Here is an 8,017-nt window from a genome sequence, read left to right as displayed (position 1 = left end):
TACGACATTTTATACAGAAAATATGCAAATTACTGAAAAGGGCGATGGGTCATATTTTGATCAAACCCCTCTGCAGTTTTCAAAATATCTAAAATGTCGGAAATTTGCCTCCTGAGCGTGATTTTTGAGTCAAATTCATACTCTCTGCACCTATTTTCATTTTCAAATTACGACATTTTATACAGAAAATATGCAAATTACAGAAAACAGCGATGGGTCATATTTTGCCCAAACCCCCCCTCCCTGGATTTTTTTAATATGTATAATGTCAGAAATTTGACTCCTGAGCGTGATTTTTGGGCAGAATTCTGACTCTCAGCACCTATTTTCATTTTCATATTACGACTTTTTATACCGAAAAGATGCTAATTACCGAAAACGGCGATGGGTCATATTTTGCCCCCCCCCCTGCAGTTTTCAAAATATCTGAAATGTCGGAAATTTGACTCCTGAGCTTTATTTTTGAGCCGAGTTCTGACTCTCTCCACCTATTTTCATTTCAAATTTCGAACTTTTATACCGAAAATATGCTAATTACTTAAAACGGCGATTAATGATATTTTGCCCAAACCCCCCTGCAGTTTTTTTTAATATCTGAAATGTCGGAAATTTTACTCCCGAGCGTGATTTTTGAGCCGAATTCTGACTCTGCACCGATTTTCATTTCCAAATTACGACATTCTATACCGAAAATATGCAGATTACTCAAAACGGCGATGGGTCAAATTTTGCCCAAACCCCCCTGCAGTTTTTTTTAATATCTGAAATGTCGGAAATTTTACTCCTGAGCGTGATTTTTGAGCCGAATTCTGACTCTGTGCACCTATTTGACTCGCAGCAGGCCTCTCCCAAAGCTCAGCCCGAGTCCAGGTATAGCCAGGCCTGAGTCCATGTATAGCCAGGCCCTGCCCGAGTCCAGGCCCAGACAGGCCCGAGACCAGGCCTAGCGAGACCCAGCCGGTGTTCAGCTATAGCCAGTCCCTGGACGAGTCCAGGCCCGAGTCCAGGCCTAGCGAGACCCAGCCCGTGTCCAGTTATAGCCAGGCCCGAGTCCAGGCCTAGCGAGACCCAGCCCGTGTCCAGTTATAGCCAGGCCCGAGTCCAGGCCTAGCGAGACCCAGCCCGTGTCCAGTTATAGCCAGGCCCGAGTCCAGGCCTAGCGAGACCCAGCCCGTGTCCAGTTATAACCAGGCCCGAGTCCTGCCCGAGTCCAGGCTTAGACAGGCCCGAGTCCAGGCCTAGTGAGACCAAGCCCATGTCCAGCTATAGCCAGGCCCTGACCAAGTCCAGACCCAGACAGGCCCGAGTCTAGGCCCAGCCAGGACGAAGTTCAGGCCTAGCACGACCCGGCCCGTGTTCAGGTATAGTCAGGCCCTGCCAGAGTCCAGGCCTAGCGAGACCCAACCCGTATTCAGTTATAGCCAGGCCCTGCCCGAGTCCAGGCCCAGAGAGGCCCAAGTCCAGGCCCAGCCAAGCCAGAGTCCAGGCCTAGTGAGACCCGGCCTGTGTTCAGGTATAGCCATAATTTGCCTGAGTCCAGGCCCATCCAGGAAGGGAAAAGTAAATATGCATGTATGGAGGCAAGTTGGGGAGTATAGGGGAAAGTTGGGAAGCATGCGGGAAAGTTGGGGAGAATGGGGGAAAGTGGGGGAGTATGGCGGAAAATTGAGGAGTATGGGGGAAAATGGAGGAGCATAGTGTTACGGTGCCCTCTCCTATTTCTTTCGTTTTCCCGCTTTAAGAGTCGTATCAGCTCTCCCTACTGATTCTCTGAGGTTCAGGGAGTCTATTGATATATGTGGCGACCAGACCGGCTGCCAGTTAAGGGAGAAAGTTACATTATAAGTTGTAAGTAAGGCGAAATTGGCGCCCTGATATAAAATGAAAGAGTATCCCCTACTGCAGATATGACTTTTGGAAGGGACACTAGCCGATCGCGGATTGGCCGACTTAGGTCGCGGGCGACCAATCAGGGCCCACCGTGACGTCACCGAGTGCACCGGGCGGCGCCAACATCAGAGTTGAGCTGACCTTGGAAGCGAGAGGACGCATCTCGGTCATCTCTCAAGGATTTGAGGCTCTTCAAGCCTTTCTTAGTGGATTAGAGCTGGCTATCGCAGCCCATCTCACGTATTGGAGACCCCGCGCTTCTGGGAAGCAAAAAGGAAGCAAGTTTATTGAGCAAAAGAGTGCCAAACTTGAAAATATTCGGCGGCGACGCTGGACGTTGAGGGCCTGAAAAGGTGAGGCATTGTTGGTCCTCTCCTATGTGACCAAGGAGACTCCGGTGAATCCCGGGAGTCGGAGGGGCTGAGTATTCGGCCTTTTGAGCCCCTAGCAGCTGAGTGCTAGCAAAGCCCCGGCCCACCCCCACGTGACAGAGAACTGGCGACCTTGCCAGGATTCGAACCCCAGTAGCTAAGAACTGGGAACTTCGCCAGGAAGCGGGGATCAAGCTACAGTGTGGCCCAAATTTCAAGACAAGTGTTGCCAGGGTACTAATACAGTGTGGCCAGTCTATTCAGTAGTACTGTTACTCAACCAGCTAAGGGACTGAAACGGTGAAATTAGTGCCTACTAACTTGTTTGTGCTGTCGTGTATGCTCAATGATATAGAGATGGAGGAGGACAAAGTAAAGAAATTTATTGACACAAAGGACGAGAGAATTTTGGAAGAGTGTACCAAGGCCCAGCTCCAACAAGTGGCAAACCACTTTGGGATTAGGTTGAGGACGACTAAGGTAGCGGAGCGAAAGATAGAGATCATGGCACAGCTCACAGCTCGAGAGGAGGCGACGGGAGAGGAGCCGTCCCGAGGAGAGCCGTCGCAAGGTGAACCGTCCCGACTAGAGCCACCCCAAGCGCCTACCAGTGTGGAGGGAATTCACAGTGAACATGGGAGCAGTGGAAGGTCCAGCTGTAGTAAGAGGAGCCTGCGACTGGAAATAATGAAGATGCAACTGGAAGCCCAGCTGCGACGAGAGGAGAGAGAAGCACGGCTGCAGCTGCAACGAGAGGAACGTGCAGCTGAGCTGCAGCGAGAGGAGCATGAGCGAGAAGCACGGCTGCAGCTGCAGTGAGAAGAAGGAGAGAGACAACTGCGACTGGAGGAGATAAAGGCAAAGAAAGAAGTCGAATTGCGTCGCGTTGAACGTGGTCTGCCCTCACTGCCTGCACGGTGGGATGACCTCAAGGTAAGGGAACGTGACTTACCTACGTTCGAACCACAAGAAGCTGAGGCGTTCTTCGAACACTTTGAACGGATAGCAACTCTGAAGGAGTGGCGGGAAGATGATTGGGCTGCTCTGGTCCAGAGCAGGTTGACTGGTGAGGCCCGGGAAGCCTACAACATGCTGGACCTAGAGGAGTGTACTAGTTACGACGCGATTAAGAATGCGGTGCTCCACTCATTCCGGCTGACTCCCGAGATGTACCGGAAGCGGTTCAGAGAGTGTACAAGAGCGTTGGGGAAGTTTTACGCCGAGACCGCCAGGGATATGGAACAGAAATTCCTACGATGGTTGAAGGCGGAAGAAGCGGAGTCGGCGGATGATATCAAACGACTGATAGTGATGGAGAAGTTTATGTCGGTGCTCCATCCTGAGTTGCGAGTAAGGGTGAGAGAAGCAGGAATTAAGGACCTGAAGGCTGCAGCGGATCGAGCCGACATGCTGGAGGAGGCATTACATCTCAGGAGGGAGGGGCCACCCAGACACTCGCCTTACCCCAGGTCGGGAGGGAACCTTAAGAGTTCAGGAGGAGCGAGGACGGGTGGGGACTCTCCCAAGAGTAGTGTGCCCAATGAGATAACCCAGTTCAAGAGCTCAAGGGACGCGGGGAAGAAGCCCCAAGCTGTGAGCAGTGGACCTAGCTCGGGTGCAAGTGCTGCAGTCCCGGACACGACGACAGGGAGTCCAAGGAGGACCCAGGGGACGTCTGCAAGTGGTACCGCCAGAGGGACTGGCGAGTGGCCGCCCAGGGGAGGCAGCCGATGCTTCAACTGTGGTGTGAGAGGACATTATGCCCGCGAGTGTGAGGAGCACCAAAGGAATATAGGACTAATGTTGGAAGAGGAGAGAGTGTTTGTTCACACCTTATATTATAGTGGACCCAACGTGAATGGTTGGGAAATGAAGTTGGGTGAACATCCCTTCGTTTTCGGGGCCAACGTGAAGTTTGGAAAGTCAGACCCAGTGGAGGTTGCCGTTCTTCGAGATACGGGTGCTGACATAAGTATTGGTAACCAGGAGTATTCTCCCTCCCCAAGGAATTTAATGATTCACCTGTGGGAGTGGTGAGGATACACAGTGTGGGGGAGGAATACAGGTTGCCACTTCACGAAGTACAGCTGATTGCCGACTGTGGAGTCAAGAAAGCTATAGTAGCTGTAGCCCCTAAATTACCCCTAGAACATATACAGATGGTGCTGGGTAATGACCTCGGAGGAGGCAGGATACAACCCGATTGGGCCAGGAGTGCCTATGTTTCAAGCAGCGGTACAACCCTGCCAGGTGAGGTATCAGTCGTTCCGGATGGTAGTGAGGAAGCCGACTTCGCCAGGGGAAACATCGCCAGAGACGACGACAACGAGGGCGAGAGTGCAGAGAGGTCGTCGGAGGTCGTGGAAAACCCCGACGAGGACCTCCGACTAAGCCTGATGATGCGTGTGGAGGAGTGGCAAGGAGCAGCTGTACAAACGCCTGGGGCAGTGAAGAGGCTGCAGACCGCACTCCCTCCACACAGAAACGTGAATAAAATAAGCTCAGTGGATGAGCGAATGGCAGTGAGGGGCAGAGTGGAGGAGCCATGACGCAGTGCACCCTATGCCAGCCAGATGAATAGTGGTAGGTGCAAGATGAACCACCGTGGTGAGGTGAGCTACAGGGAGGTGGATTAGCCCAACCACGAACCGAAGAAGACGTCTGCAGGGAAGAGAATCTCATGGAGGAGTGAAAATGTTCGTCGGGAACGAAGGAGCGAATGGTATAGGAAAGGCAATATGAAGAAAGCAGGGAATAGGTACACCCCGGGTAGGCGCCAGCCTAACCAGAGGGGCATTGGGCCATCGCAAAAGCCTAGTGTGGAAGAGGGGAAGCTGCTGGATGGAGTACAGGTGACAAGTGCCACTGTGAGGAGACAACGCACCTATGGGAGAAGAGGAACCGAGAAGAGAGAAGATTGGCAAAGAGGAGCTCATAAGAGGAAACATGGAGTACCTGTAGGACGCAGTGGAAGTGCAAGACTATCTCGGAGTGCACGACGCGGTGGAGGCGCTGCATGCACTGAATCTTACAGTGGTAACGAGCCATTGGAGTACACTCGTAGCCACGGAGAGAGGATTTCTTGTAGGTGTTCAGGGAACACCCATCACACCCGGTCCTATGCGAGGTGGAGATATAATGAGGCAAGTGACTGGCAAGGTGGTACGAGCCACGTCACCAACTGGAGGAGTGACACTTCAGGAACGGAGGGAGGAAGAGTATAGGTTGCCCTCTTGAGTGCTGCTCTTCCGATATGACTCTTATTTTAAGGGGAGGGGTATGTTACGGTGCCCTCTCCTATTTCTCTCGTTTGCCCGCTTTAAGAGTCAAATCAGCTCTTCCTACTGATTCTCTGAGGTTCAGGGAGTCTATTGATATATGTGGCGACCAGACCGGCTGCCAGTTAAGGGAGAAAGTTACATTATAAGTTGTAAGTAAGGCGAAATTGGCGCCCTGATATAAAATGAAAGAGTATCCCCTACTGCAGATATGACGTTTTGAAAAGGACACTAGCCGATCGCGGATTGGCCGACTTAGGTCGCGGGCGACCAATCAGGGCCCGCCGTGACGTCACCGAGTGCACCGGGCGGCGCCAACGTCAGAGTTGACCTGACGTTGGAAGAGAGAGAACGCACCTCGGTCATCTCTCAAGGATTTGAGGCTCTACAAGCCTTTCTTAGTGGATTAGAGCTGGCTATCGCAGCCCATCTCACGTATTGGAGACCCCGCGCTTCTGGGAAGCAAAAAGGAACCAAGTTTATTGAGCAAAAGAGTGCCAAACTTGAAAATATTCGGCGACGACGCTGGGCGGCGACGCTGGACGTTGAGGGCCTGAAAAGGTGTGGTGGGCAAGCCTAGCTGTGACCGGGTCACATCCACTGAGGGTTTTGGAAGGACGCCACCGTTCCTAGGACAAGGAGCAACGCCTTGTGGAAGGGGCGAGTGTGGGAAAATAGTGATTAGCTCAGCGCCCATCGATGAACCAGGATTGGGGTAGCTGAATCTCAGGGATTGGAACGGCGACGACTCGAAGGTTCCACGACACCTGAGGACCTGTGGAACGTTCCTGGATCGTCAAGGATCGACTCAGGAAGCGTGGGAACCTCACACCATCGAGGGACAGGCGTCGTGAGCCAGGATTGTAAGGTAGATCATTTTCCCTCCCATTACCCCTTGTGTGAGTAGGCTAGTTAGGCCACAATGTTTACTTATGTATGTGGCAACAGGACATTAATACTTTAGTAGTAGAATAGGCTGCAAGGCAGCTTGTGTCCAGGACTGTCAGAGGGGACAGTGTGTATGGATGGCAGGACAGTCAAGAAGAGGTGCCGACGTGGTGAAGAGGCCCTCCTGTGAGAGAGTGTGGGACTCCTGTCTTTCTGCCCAGTTGAAGGAGTGTTGGAGGTCGTGGAAGAAGAGGCTGACGATCTCCAGACTTATTATCCATATTTTCATATCCATGTATTACTTGTGATTGTATGTGTGTTCATGTAATTTGCATCAGTAAATTCACACATTTTATCATTGTGCTTAAGTGTGCCTCCATTTATAATATTTCTCTATGAGCATACACGAAGGTTATCATAGTACCACCTAGGGAACACTACGTTCTCTATAGAAGTTCTTATTGCCTGGAGAGTGGTTAAGACAGCACGGACTTATATAAAAGTGTACCCTTCGCCATCCGATCAGTATCAGTGCCTGAATGGTGGCAACTAGTAACGTGGTGGCTAGAGAGAGGTAAAGCCACACAGACCTTCCTGGGAGAGTACCCTGGGCCGACAGTCTAGTAGCAGATCTATGGGAGTAGCAATCTTCTGGCTACAAACAATATATAATTCACCCACTGAACTGCAGTGCTGGGGTGCAGATATAATAACCCAGTTGGCGACCTTGTTAAAAAGAATATAGTGAAGACAGGCGGAAAAGGAGTTCCTGCAACCTTTTTGTCTGGCAGGCAAGACTCAGGGAGGTTATGGTTATAAGGTAAGCCTGAATCTTCCTTCACTCCTCCACGGGTCTAGGCCGGAACTGTTAACAGCAGTTTCCCCGTGTTTGACTGAAGGGCTTCCAGGGTGAATCAGTGGCACCCCCCTTTTGTGGTGGAAGCAAAGACCTGCAGAGGTGGGCATTGTTGGTCCTCTCCTGTGTGACCAAGGAGACTCCGGTGAATCCCGGGAGTCGGAGGGGCTGAGTATTCGGCCTTTTGAGCCCCTAGCAGCTGAATGCTAGCAGAGCCCCGGCCCACCCCCCGTGACAATAGGGGAAAGTGGGGGAGTATGGGGGAAAGTGGGGGAGTATGGGGGAAAGTGGGGGAGTATAGTGGATAGTGAGGGAGTATGGGGGAAAGTGGAGGAATATGGAGGAAAGTGGGGGAGTATGGGGTAAAGTGGGGGAGTATGAGAGAAAATGGGGGAGTATGTGGGAGCATTTTCAAATTACGTCCTTTTATACTGAAAATATGCTAATTACTGAAAACAGCGATGGGTCATATTTTGCCCAAACCCCCCTGCAGTTTTCAAAATATCTGAAATGTCGGAAATTTGACTCCTGAGCATGATTTTTGAGCCGAATTCTGACTTTCTGCACCTATTTGACTCTCAGCAGGCCTCTCCCGAGGCCCAGCCCGAGTCCAGGTATAGCCAGGCCCGAGTCCAGGCCCAGACAGGCCCGAGACCAGGCCTAGCGAGATCCAGCCGGTGTTCAGCTATAGCCAGGCCCTGCCCGAGTCCAGGCCTAGCATGACCCAACCCAGG

The sequence above is a fragment of the Procambarus clarkii genome, chromosome 3, assembly GCF_040958095.1.
Source record: "Procambarus clarkii isolate CNS0578487 chromosome 3, FALCON_Pclarkii_2.0, whole genome shotgun sequence".
Taxonomy (NCBI): Eukaryota; Metazoa; Arthropoda; class Malacostraca; order Decapoda; family Cambaridae; genus Procambarus; species Procambarus clarkii.
Note: the sequence above shows the minus strand (reverse complement) of the source record.